The 13,266-nt window shown below is 54.0% G+C and overlaps 1 protein-coding gene across 1 annotated transcript in view; it reads right to left on the bottom strand.

The window, feature by feature from the left end:
- Window positions 1–7,064, bottom strand: part of TRAK1 (trafficking kinesin protein 1) — a 162,536-nt gene extending 155,472 nt beyond the window's left edge. Inside the window, exon 1 of the mRNA XM_084753208.1 lies at window positions 6,896–7,064. The gene's annotated coding sequence lies outside the window, so the exon portion shown is untranslated. The remainder of the gene's footprint in view (window positions 1–6,895) is intronic.
- Window positions 7,065–13,266: the final 6,202 nt, after the last annotated feature.

A 13,266-nucleotide genomic window follows, 5' to 3' on the forward strand; every position in this document is an offset into this window, starting at 1 on the left:
GAGCCAGGGGCCTGAGAGGTCTGTGCCCGCAGGAAAGGCAGGAGGGATGACAGCAGGCAAGAGGAGGGGGCACGCACTGGACGCCCTGGCGTTGGATCCTTCCCACGTTCTGCCCCTGTGCCTGGTGACACCCCTGCTCAGCGTGAATGACCCAGCACTTTAAAGCCACTCAATTACAAAAATGGGTGAGAGGGTGAGTGTGTCATCAACGCAGCTAACAACTGGGCAGTGGATTCTTAGGGCCTCAGAGAGACTGCGCTGGGCTGGGGCTTCCGGTAGAATGCTGCTCCACCATCCATGATCCCTAGCATGGCACAAAACCTACCACGGTGGTGGACACCTGTAATCTCAGCACTCGGAGGAGGAGGAGGAGACAGGAGGATCAGAAGTTCAGTCATGACAAGTTTGAGGCCAGCTGGGGCTACGCCAGACCCTATCATAAAACTACAGTGTATCTTTTATATATGTGTGTATATATGCATATGCATGCATATGTGTACATAAGCATATTCACATATGTATATATTTGCTCACATGTGTATGCATTGTTTATGCAAATGGATATGCACGTGTATATAAATGTACGTATGCATGATAAGCATGTATACATAACAACACCTGTCTTGCCAGTGTGTTAGGTCCCTGTTGAGGCAGGTGGGGGTGCCCCTGGCTGACTACACTTGGGACTGCTCTGGTCCTTTCTCTCTTTGGCTCCTCCCACTTTACAGCTCACTGCACAGGATTAAAGCAAGGTGGGGGCGGGGAAGGCGGGGACTCAACAGTCTTTCCTAAGAAGCGCTAAGCCCTTTCCTTCCAGTGTGGCACAGTGAGTGGGACCCTGAGCCTGTTTCTTCCTCCCAACATGGTGTGGCCAGCTCAGAAAAGAACCTGCCTGGGTAAACACCGAGAGAGAGAGGGGACTGTGCACACACTGCCTGGAGATGTGTTTCAAATGCAGGCTCAGGTCGAGTGGGGCTGATATTCTGCAGGTCTAAGAAGCTTCCAGACTGGCAGGGTGGTGGGGATGACGACGGTGGGATGGTGGTAGTGACGTGGAGGTAATGGTGGTGGCAGTGGTGATGGTGATGACTGTGACGGCCTCTGGCCCCATTCTGGGAACCGAACCCTCTGTGTTCCTGCAGCCTCCCTGTGCTACCACAACGGGGACCAAAATTTGCACGGAGACAGCAGCAACAAAGGCCCGCTGGATAAGCACTGCCCTCTGCGAGTCGCTCCTCGCCGGGACATAGCTACCTCCTTCTGCCACAAAGCTGAGCTCTTATCTCTAAGGCACAAACTCGAGGCTGACACTCCTGTGGTTTAGAAGATTCTGTCCCTTGAGGCTGGAGAGATGGCTCAGTGGTTAAGGGCACTGCCTGCCCTTCCAAAGGATGAGGGTTCAATTCCCAGCACCCACACAGCAGCTCACAACTGCCTGTAACTCCAAGATCTGACACCCCCACACCAATGCACATAAATTAAAATTAAATAAAATATTTTTTGAAAAAGAAAAAGAAAAGAAGACTCTGTCCCTACTCCTGAAGAAGTCTCCCAAGATCTTCAGACAAGCAACTCTGGGGTGACTCCTGCACCCCCTCAGAAACTCCTCACTCAGGTGAGGCCAAACCATTTCCAGAATTAGGGAGACTTCCTCTCTTTGGCCACATCCCAAGCTGGAAATAATTTCTTAAGGGTCCATAAGTGAAGGAGGCAAACTTGCACTGGGCCAAATGGGCTACACTATTTTCTAAAATCCAGCGCTTGGGACTGGAAAGACGACTCAGCCTTTAAGAACAGAAGTTTAAAGAAGACTGTGGCTCAGATCCCAGCACCCACGTCAAGCAGCCACAACCACCCTGAGATTGCAGCTCCTGGCAATCTGACGCCCTCTCCTAGCCTCCACAGGCACCTGCACTCAAGTGCAAGGTCACAGAGAGGCACACATATACATATCTTTTTTTTTTTTTTAATTAAATAAAAACCCAAGAGCCGGGCGTGGTGGCACACACCTTTAATCACAGCACCTGGGAGGCAGAGGCAAGTGGATCGCTGTGAGTTCGAGGCCAGCCTGGTCTACAAAGCAAGTCCAGGACAGCCAAGGCTACACAGAGAAACCCTGTCTCAAAAATACAAAACAAAACAAACAAAAAGTTCCCAGAATGTTCACCAGTACAAATCATCGAGTCACACCAGTGATTGCTGATAAGAAAGAACTGTCTAGAAGGACTCACTCATTCTACCAAGTGGGCAGGGAGCCCAGAGGGAGCGCCCCTAACCCAATGGCTCCTTTTGCACGGCCAGGCACTCCAAATCCAGAGAAAAGTCAAATTAACGGTGATCTTACAGGGGTGTCAACCAGTGTGGGGTTTCCCATCAGCTTGTCCCTGTGAACCGGTCAGTAGACGTGACAGCTCGAAACGGTCACGTTATCTAGAGCCAAAGCCCAGGCCCCGAGGCGGTAAGAGTGAGGCGCCAGGAAAGTTGAGCTCAGGACCCAGTTTTCAGGAAGTGTCAACTCATGCAGTCCACACATTCGGAGCTATCTCCAACTTTTTTTTTTATGTTAGTGTGTACACACGTGTTCCTGTGCGTGTGGGCTCACATGCACGTGTGCATACAGAGGCCTGAGGGCCACCTTAGGAGTTGTTTCTTAGATGCTGTCTGCCGTTCTGTGTTTTGACACAGAGACTCTCACTAGCGTGGGGCTCAGCTACTGAGCTAAACTGGTTGGCCCAGGAGCCGCGGGGTCCACTTGTCTCTACCCCGTCGGTGCCAGAGTTACCGGCTCAGGGCGCCACACGCGACCTTTCTGTCAGGGCCGGAACTCAATCACACTTTACCAATTGGGTCATCCACCCATCCCTATTTCTTAAGAGAGATGAGATGAGAGGTAAGAGACGGGAGGGGGAAGAGGAAGAGAAAAAGAGGGAGAGAGGAGAGGAAACGGAGACAGAGAGAGCCGGAGAACAGCAGTTGGTTTTAAAGTTCCCTGAACACGAACAGCGCGGTCCAACATGGCCATAGTTCAATGTCCCCAGTCACTCACAGCATCTACTTCCGATTTGGGCACAACACTCCCTGTCTGGTGAATTTTCTTGTGCTCTTGAATGTCTTGATGTGTCAGGCAGTCCCCAAGCTAGAGGGAGGCCTAGAAATGGACCACCGCCAACCAAGCCTCTCAAACTGGGAACATTACTTTCTGCTGCTTGGCCCCACAGTCACGGCAACTTAAGGAAGAAAGGCTGTACTTGGGCTGGAGCTCAGGAGGTGAAGAACCCACCGTGGCAGGGGGCAAGCAGCCCGCAGGGAGCGAGCAGCCCGCACGGTGTGGTACGAGATGGGGGACGCTGAGAGATCACATTTTCAGGCACAAAACCTGAGAAGGGACTGGAAGTAGGACACAAAGCCCACCCCTAGTGACACACTTCCTCCAGCAAGGCTGTCACCTCCTAAACTTCCCCAACCAGCACCACCAACGGGGAACCAAGAGCTCAGCTGCCTGAGCCCGCAGGGGACCTCTTTCATTGAAACCACACAGCATACTTACTAAACCAGACAGCTTTCAGGGTGTCAGGGAAGGCAGGATGCACAAAGCCCCTTGCCATTAAAGCAAGAAGGGTCCTTCCTAGCTGGATGCAGTGGCTCAGGCCTGCAGTCTCTACAGTGGGGAGTCTGAGGCTGGGGCCCTTGTGTCTAGGAGTCGACAACTACCTTAGAGCAATTCTCAAAAAGCAACACGGGACGGATCCACATGGTGTGGTGGCGGATGCCTGTATCCCAGCCCTTGGGAAGTAGAGGCAGGGGGATCAGGAATTCAAGATTAACCTTGGCTCCATAGCAAGTTTGCTGTCAGCCTGGACTGCATGAGACTCCAGCCCCCCACCCCACACACCCCCAAAAGATGAATCATACCTCCTTCAGCATCGTAAACATTAACTCAGACAAGTATCAGGGGCCCCCGCAGCCAGCTTCCTGAGCCCCAACGGCCGCAGGGATGCATTAGAAGCATCAAGGTAAGGCACTTTGCAGTCTGACGCACGGAGACTGCTGGCTGTATGGGGGCCAGCTGAGAAGCCACTGTGCCACGCGTTGAAGTCAGAGGGGTTCACGCGCTCTTCTTAGAAAGGTTAGGTCTCTTGAACAGGTGGCCCGAAGCCTAGACTCACCCTGCCCAGCCGCAGGCACACTAGAAGCATCTTCCCAGTAAGCAAGCTTCGGCTTAAGCCACACAGCCATTCAGAAAACACAAAGAGCGGCCTGAGGGAGCTCAGCACCACCGAGTCCTGTCCCAGCATCGCCTAGACCTTCAGAGAGACGTGCCGGCTCTCACGTACCTCACACTTAAGACCTTTTCAAGGCTGAGAGTGACCCCGACTTGGGTACCCCTACTAAGAGGGCAAGCTGGATCAAGGAGCATTGTTCAGAAAAGAAAGGAAAAGGGGGCGGAGCCAGGACACTCAGTCACCTCCAGCCCGGCAGACACTAACCCAGCCGGCAAAGGAAAGTTAAAGATCCATGGGGGGGGGGGGGGGGAAGCCCTTCCTACGGGGATCAGTCTAATAACATCCCTGAAAAAGAGCATCCTTTGCCGTCCCTCCCCCCCGCCAACACTACAGAGGAGTGAACAGATGGGGCCCATTTTCAAACACATGGGGCATAGACTCAATCTGGAGAGGCTGGTCCAGCTTCCAGGGCACGGAGACCAAAGCATGCCTGGATGTGGGGCCTGACGACCTGGGCTCAATCTGCGGAGCCCTCAAGGAGGAGGTGGAAGGAAAGACACACAACACACACACACACACACACACACACACACACACCGCCGCCGACTCCATGGAGTTGACCTCTGACCTCTGTACAATGCCGTTCGCTCAGTGATAAATGAGATAAAACAACGCAAAGGGTCTGATTGCACGGCTATAACCTGAGGTGAGTTTTAAAAGAGCGTCTCACCCTTCAAGCCGCGCTCACCTGAACCTTGAGGGAGAGACGTCCTCCCCTCGCAGGAAAGGTGGCCACCTGCCTGCTCACCCTTCTCTCTTATCAGATGCCTGGAGTAACCGAACAATCGGGCCTTTATAAAACACCCAGAGGCCTGCTCTGCACCTGGGGAGCAGGAGGTCAAGGTCACGGAGCCCAGGTAGCTCCTGCCAGAACCATCTAGCAAAGTAGAGGACCCCTGGTGTGCAGGACCTAGGATGGGGGGCAGGCAGCCTCGGCGTGCTAAGGTGTCCTCCTTAGCTCACCCGCAAGATGCTGCCACTTGGAAACCGAAAGTTTGAACCCCCTTTCAGTGGGATTCATGTACCATATCTTTCTCAAAGCCCAGAGTGTCCAAATGACCCCCACACCATAAACCTATAAACATTATAATTACTACAATATCTCTTAATTATTCACACTAGGGCTTTTAAAAACTTACAAAGCTACAACAAGCGCAGTCAGTCCTGAGGTCCTCCAATGACCTCTAAACTTTCATAAAAACAAACAACAAGAGCAACAAAACCCCACCAACTCTATTCCTTGTGTCTGTCGGTTCAGTTGAGTTTGGGGGATAGAACAGCCAGGTAAGAAACGTTAAGTTAGGGGCAAGGTCACACCACCCGCAGAGGGACAAGCAACGCTATGAATCTCAGCCTCCCCTGCTCCAAGACCAGTGAGTGTCCTTACCTCACCAGGGTGGAGACACCGTCCAAGGGGAGAGCTGAGCTCTGAGCAGGAAACTGGACCCCAACCGTCCCCGTCCCAGGGGCATCAAACAGGAAATGGGCCTGGTGACTTGCCAAGTGGCCAACAGCAGCCCAGCCCTTGGCAAATCTGCTGTGCCTGAACTCGGGCTTTCTACTCAGCTTAGCATCCACCGGGGCCCAGCTCTGAGCTGCAGCTGCTCCTCCACTTGTCCCGGCTTCTTCTCTGTGAGCAAGAGGGAGTCACAGGTCACAGAGGCCTTCAGAGAGAGACCAGAGAGGAGGGCAGCTGTCTGTCGCCAGGTCCACCTCCACCTGTCATCTCCACCCCAGCGGGGAGACCGCCCCACTGCACCCATGTACCCATGCACACACCGTCCGCGTGCACGCACACACACACACCCAGGGTCTGTGAAGCTGGTCAGAGCTCAAGCTCTGCCCCAGCTGTTCTAGGACTTGGAAAACGCCAAGGACCCCCATGTTTCCTCACGGCCTCCTTCCACCTCCCCCAGACCAGAAAGACCAGGCGGGAGAGTTGCTGGCTACACTGAGCAGACCGTATGGTCAACGCTTACACACTTTCAAAGTTAGGCGAAGCAAATCAGAAAACAAAAAACCCCCAGAGGCCTCAGCATTCATTCTTCCTGCTCAAAGTGGGCAGTTAAAGTCTCTGACTAAGCGCGGCAACTGGTCCTAAAGCTGAGGTATAAGGGGCTGGTGGGAGCGGGGAGCTCCGAGCGCCCAGCACCCAGCCAAAGAACTTTATAAATCTTCCCTTAACGAAAATGAAATTTTTGTTTGTCGTGACATTTGCTTTTTACCGGCAAGAGGCTGACCTTGGAGACAACACAGTATTTGTAAAACAGAAGTTTAAAAAAAAAAGTGACCCAAAGTGAACTCCTTCACTCTCAGGATAAAAGGGGGAGGACGGGGTCCCAAGGTGCACAATGTCATTTACACGAAGTTCCGGCAGCGAGTGGAAATGTGGTTGCAGCGCGCGCTCCGGCCCGGGGCTCTCTGAAGGTCGCCCGACTGTCACACTAGGCTGTGGGGCCCAGGATCGGAGTGCACGCGTCGCAGCAGGACTCGGTGGCCTTAGGGCACCTTCCTGGGTGTCCCGGGTCCCGCAGGTGCCACAGAGCAGCAGCCCAGGCCCGGCCCCTCCCCGGCCCCTCCCCAGCCGCAGGCCCCGAGCGCGGGCGACTCACCCGCAGGAGGCGCGAGGGCGGCGGGCGCGGTCCCGGGGCCGGTGTCGCTGCTCCACGTCGTTGTGCGCCCGGCCCCGGCCCGCCCGTGGCTCGCGTTCCCGGGGCTGCGGGGCTCGGCGTGGGCGGGTGCCCGGCGATCGGGGACGCTCTGGGGCTCTGCGCGCGCGTGTCACGGGCCGGGGGCGCGCGGGGGCGGGGGCCGAGTGGGCCCCGGGGCGGCGGGCGGGGGCGCGGCCGGGGACGGGGCCGGGGCCGGGTACCGTGTCGCGGGCGCCGCAGCGCGGCCTCTCGCCATGGCTCCGCGCGGCCGGGCCTCGCGCCTCCCCTCGCGCTGCCGTCACCGCCCGACGCGCGCTAGGCCCTCCCCTCCCGCCCCGCCCCGCCCCGCCCGTCCACCACCCTCATCCTCACCCTCCTGCCGCCACCTGCGCGACAGTTCTCGCGCGCGACGGTCCTCATACCTACAGCGAGAGGCTCCGGGATCCCCAGAGCGCTGGCCCACTCGGCACCCGGAGCGTGCGTCCCGGCCGGTGTGCGAGGGCTGCTTAGGGATCCCAGTGCCAGCGCCGCCACCCTGGGGAATCAGCCCTGGAGTCAAGCACAAAGTTCCGAACGCAGGAAGGAGGGGGCCGTGGACCGGCCATGAGGACAGTGCCACAGGAGGGTGCAGGAGTTGGTGGCGGTGGGGACAATGAAACCCTCCGGGAAACAAAATAGCACACAAAGACTATTCAGGGACACTGGACCGACTTGGAGAAGAACCGAAGATGCGGAGGAAATAAAACCCTCCAAGTTTTAGGGCTAGATAGGAACCGAATAGGAAAACTGTACAGGCAAAATCTTGGTTGAATGCTCGCTGCAAGTGTGTGGGGGTGGAGTGGTGGTGGGTGCTCTGGGCCACCAGCTATTTGCTTGAGCTAGCCCATTTCTCCACAGACTTTCAGCAACATTGGCGTAGGGGGAAAGGGGGACCTGTGAGATTAGGCGGGCAAGGTCCTGGGCACCCTCCTCTATGCGACATTCCCAGGAGAAGGAAGTGTCACTAAGCCCCTTAAGAGCTGTGTTCTGAATCCCTGTGCCATAAAAAACAAACACGAAACTAAAGAAGATTTTAGACCTGTCCGGAACTGCAAGGCTGAGTGACTATGGCTAAAAGATGTGCCTCTGCTGCTCCGGGTGGTGTGTCCAATGCTCCAGCTGACCAGACCGAGGTCTGCACTGTACGTTCTAAAATGTCGGGTCAATGTTAAATTTACTATGTGCACAGACAAGACTGTCTTTACTAGGACTTAAGAGGCAAAAGGTCACCAAGGCAATCTACCTTCAGGCGACTGAGAAAGGAAAAGACACCTTGATGGGAGGGACTGATAGACTGAACAGGCCAAATAGTATCAATACATCTGGGTATCAGGGGCCCTAGGGTGTCTTTTGTAGGTTTGAAGTTCTTTCCAAATAGGGCTTTTCAGAAACAGCAAATAAAAGCTGAAGCCAGGCGAACAGTGTGTGCATGTGTGTACATGTATGTGCGTGTATGTGCATGTGTGTTCATGAGTGTGCGCGTGTGTTGTGGCACGTGTGTGCTGTATGTGTGTGCATGTGTGGGGTGTGCTCGTGCTCCCGCTGGAGGACCACAAGCTGACTTTAGGTGTCCTCTGGTGTTCTCCACCCTCGTCTCCCTGTCTGCTTGAGAACTGTACACGTGTAAACAGTGAAGCGTGGCTGTCCACATTTCCCTCTCCCACCTCTCTCCATGGCCACATCAACACATGCCCCTCACAGCTTCATGCTCACCCTGCCACCAATAACGCAGTAAATCCAGCTGGTGCTGCGCACATGTACGAGGGTGTGGAGCACACACTGGAACAGGAGACTCAAACAAAGACGTGCTGGGGCTGGAGAGATGGCTCAGAGGTTAAGAGCACTGGCTGCTCTTCCAAAAGTCCCGAGAGTTCAATTCCCAGCAACCAGGTGGTGGCTCACAACCACCTGTAATGCAATCTGGTGACCTCTTCTGGCAGGCAGGTGTACAGGCAGAGAGAACACTGTATATGTAATGAATAAATAAATAAAATAAATCTTTAAAGAAAGAAAGATTTGCCCTTCCCCAGCAGCTGCCAACTGCCAAAGGCTCCTCAGTAAGGGGCGAGGCCTGGGATCATCTGGCCCCATCTCTGCCTGCTTCTGTCTGGCTTGATCTCCTGCAAGTGACTACAGATGCTGTGAGTTGCTGGGTGGCAGCCATGCCCTGTACAGAAGGCAGCAGCTCACAGGCCTCCTCCCATCCTCTGGCGCCAGCATGCTGTCTGCTGTCTGCCCCTCTTCTGTGAAGCTCCCTGAGCCTGGGGGTGAGGTGGGGGTGGGGGTGGGGGTGAGGTGGGGGGGTGAGGTGGGGGTGGGGGGTGGGGGTGAGGTGGTGGGAGTGGTGACAGCTACCTTATTCTGTGTGACAAGGTCTCTGGCTAGACCTGGGGCTCACTGGTGAGGCTAGACTGGCTGGCCAGCAAGCCTTCAGAGCGCCTGTTTCTACCCACCCCCCACCCCTCATTCACACGCCCTCACGCCTGGCTTTCTCTGTGAGCGCTGGGGGTCTGAGCTCAGGTCCTTTTTTTGTTTGTTTTGTTTTTGTTTTGTGTTTTGTGTGTGGGTTTTGTTGTTGTTGTTGTTGTTGTTGTTGTTGTTTTTGTGTTGTTTTGTTTTGTTGAGACAGGGTTGCCCTGTGTAGTATTGGCTGTCCTAGACTCACTTTGTAGACCAGGTTGGCCTCGAACTCACAGCGATCCACCTGTCTCTGCCTCCCGAGTGTTGGGATTAACATCAGGCTGAGCTCAGGTTCTTATGCTTACATTTGACCCCTGAGAGCCACCTCCCAGCCATTTTGGGTTTGAGGTTGGTTGGTTGGTTTTGTGTTTTCGAGACCATCTCCCATAGGCCAAGCTGGCCTAGAACTCACTATGGACATGAAGCTGGCCTTGAACTCACTGTGGGCATGAAGCTGGCCTTGAACTCACTATGGGCATGAAGCTGGCCTTGAACTCACTGTGGGCATGAAGCTGGCCTTGAACTCACTATGGGCATGAAGCTGACCTTGAACCCACCATGGACATGAAGCTGGCCTTGAACCCACTATTAACATGAAACTGACCTTGAACCCACTATGGACATGAAGCTGGCCTTGAACCCACTATGGACATGAAGCTGGCCTTGAACTCACTATGGGCATGAAGCTGACCTTGAACCCACCATGGACATGAAGCTGGCCTTGAACCCACTATTAACATGAAACTGACCTTGAACCCACTATGGACATGAAGCTGGCCTTGAACCCACTATGGACATGAAGCTGGCCTTGAACCCACTATGGACATGAAGCTGGCCTTGAACTCACTATGGAGACGAAGCTGGCCTTGAAGTGATCATCCTGTCTCTACTTCCCAAGCGCTGGAATTACAGATGCACACCACTGTGACAGGCAGCAAAGCATTGGTTTTGTTTTTGTTTGATGGTTTGTTTGTTTTTATGATAGAATGTAAATGCGAAGTCATCTGGATTGAATTTCAGTCACACACATAAAATCATCAGACGTGTGCCAGCTTTGATGTAAGGAACTGCGGCGGGCCAGCAGGGTCTAGAAGAAACACTCTGAAACTGACGGCTTCAGAGGCCAAAACTTGGTTTCTGGTAGGCACGTGCTACATCCAGCCTGAGGGCTTAAAATGGAAGGCGCAGGTTATCTGCAGTAAAGCAAGAACTTTCAGATCTGGAACTTAAGATCTGGCCCAACCCATCTCCTTTCCTGTGGGACGTGGCCGCCATTTGAGGTGTGGAGCCATTGCAGGAGGACGCTGTCTACCAGGAACAGCATAGCCGCCATACTTGCCCGGGATCCAGAGCAGTGCCTTGCTCAACCCTCATCAGAGAGGCTTCAGTCAGTGCGTGGGGACTGCCACCAAGACCTTGGATGGTGTGCACCCCGTCCTCAATGGAAACTGTAAGAGCCAGAGGCGAAGGATGACTCCTAAAAAACAGGGTCTTCCTGACCCAGCTGGATGCACGCATGAACTCACAGACTCTGCTGGTAAGCACAAGACCTGCACAGGTTCCAGCCTGACAGAGACCCAGCTCTGAAAGGAGGAAGTGGACACAGGCTCCCCCACCCACAGGCAAGAAGCTACCTGTAATTGGTACCCGCTGGCAACGGGAAAGTCATTTCCTCCAGTGGAGTGTCACTGGGTGTATCAACCACACCCCAGGGCTAACACAAAACTGACTGTGCGTGCTTGCCTGCGTGTGTGTGTGTGTGTGTGTGTGTGTGTGTGTGTGTGTGTGTTGGGGTTTAAGACACAGAAAGAATATGAAATTGGGTGGGTAGGGAAGGGGATCTTGGAGGAGTTGATGGGGGGAAATATGAAGAAAAAAGGTGAAAAAAATAAGCAAAATACTCTAGGGCAGCAGGGCGTGGTGGCACACGCTTTAATCCCAGCACTCAGGAGGCAGAGGCAGGTGGATCGCTGTGAGTTCGAGGCCAGCCTGGTCTGCAAAGCGAGTCCAGGACAGCCAAGGCTACACAGAGAGACCTTATGTCCAAAAACAAAACTGAATAAAACAACCAAAAAACCCCTAGGGCTAGATGGGGAGCTGTGTTCTTTGGACCCCTCCTGGTAAGTATGTACTTCCTGTTAGTGGCCGTGTGCAACTGAGGATAACCTTAAGTAGTGACCTTACTCAAAAAATAAGACATCTTTGCTTCTTTTTTTTTTTCCAATTTTCTTTTTCGTAAGTTGATTGTGCCAGAGCACAAACTTTGTAGACAACGACATCATGTCATGATGTCGCAAGTCTGGACACCTCTCATTTGCAGGAAACTGCGGGCAGAAAAGTGGCATAGAGCCACAGAAGCATTAAATTAGTGGTCAGGCCTGAACTGCAGATGGCCTGTGTTCCTGCATTCTTACCAGCTGTCTGGGACTCTATTCCCACAGCCACGAGACGCCAAGTTGGGACAGAACTGCGAGGTCCGTCACTCTGTCCCGGCCCTTGTCTGTGGCCTTGTGCTACGGACAGAGCTCTTACATCTGGTTCCTGGTGCCGAAGTACAGACACACGGGTCCTGCGCCTCCCAACCCCCCACCCCCCCCATTGAGAAGGAGGAGCTGACTTCCTTCTCCCAGCATGGAAGGAGCAGGTGGCAGGCAGAGGCCCCCAGCAACAGCCCAAGGCACTGTTCTGCAGGCACCAGGAGAGGGCACAGTGGCTGGGGAGAGATAGCAATTGTCCTTGCAGCTCTCAGCTTTACAGAGCACTAGGCAGAGGTCTCTGGCTTCCATTGGGCCAGGAGAGCCACTGTACCCTTCCTTTTGTTGCAAATAAGAACTAACCCACTTGGGCTTGCTGTGGCACACTCTTTAATCCCAGCACTTGGGAGGCAGAGGCAGGAGGATTCTTTTGAGTTGGAGACCACCTGCCCTACATAGTTCCAGGCCAGCCAGGGCTACATGGTAAGATCCTGTCTCAAAAGACCTCAACACAGCCTTGATGGCACATGCCTTTAGTCGCAGCACTCGGGAGGCAGAGGCAGGTGGATCTCCTGTGAGTTCAAGGCCAGCCTGGTCTACAGAGCAAGTTTCAGGATAGCCAGGGCTACACAGAGAAATCCTGTCTCAAAAACAAAACAAAACAAAACACTCTAACTAAATACAGATTTGAATATTTCTGAGGCTGAGGTGGCTGTCCAGAGGGCGATAGTGGGTTTAAGCGGGAGGGGAGGGGCAACTGGCATCCTCTGCGTCAGCCTCTGAGTTGACAGAAAAATTGCACAAATGGAGGAAGAGATGAGGTGCTGGCCTGTAGCATCCTGCAGCTGGAGGAGAGAACACCTATGGGGAAGTGTTAGCAGCAGAGGAAGACGATCCAGGCGAAGGTGGTTGTGAAAAGGTTGAGGAGAGAGGTGATGTGTGATGCCCCCGTCGTGAGTCAAGGTTGGTGTGTTGACCAGAGAGTGGAGAAAGAGGTCAGTGCAGCAGAGATTGGGACGAGCACAAAGCTGTGCAGGAGGTAACAAGCCTGGCTGTGCCTGTTGCATGTATGGGGTGGAACCCCCAACAGCTGTTCCCCTAACATGGGAGCTGGGGCCACCTGCAGGGTAGCTAGATACGCCACACTAAGTGACAAAAATCGCTGGTTCTCAAAATACTCAGGACCAAATGAGCCCTCTGTTCTCCACCCCAGCCCACTGTCAAACCAGGAGCAAACAGTCGTAGAAAACAGGCTGGGGCTTCCCTGGCATACTAGCAGTCCTAGGCTCAGTCCCTAGCCTCAGTAAAATCTGAGCATGGTGTCTCACATCTGCAACCTCAGCACTTAGCAGGTAGACG

This window comes from Acomys minous (assembly GCF_964271855.1).
Source record: "Acomys minous genome assembly, chromosome: 13".
Lineage (NCBI taxonomy): Eukaryota > Metazoa > Chordata > Mammalia > Rodentia > Muridae > Acomys > Acomys minous.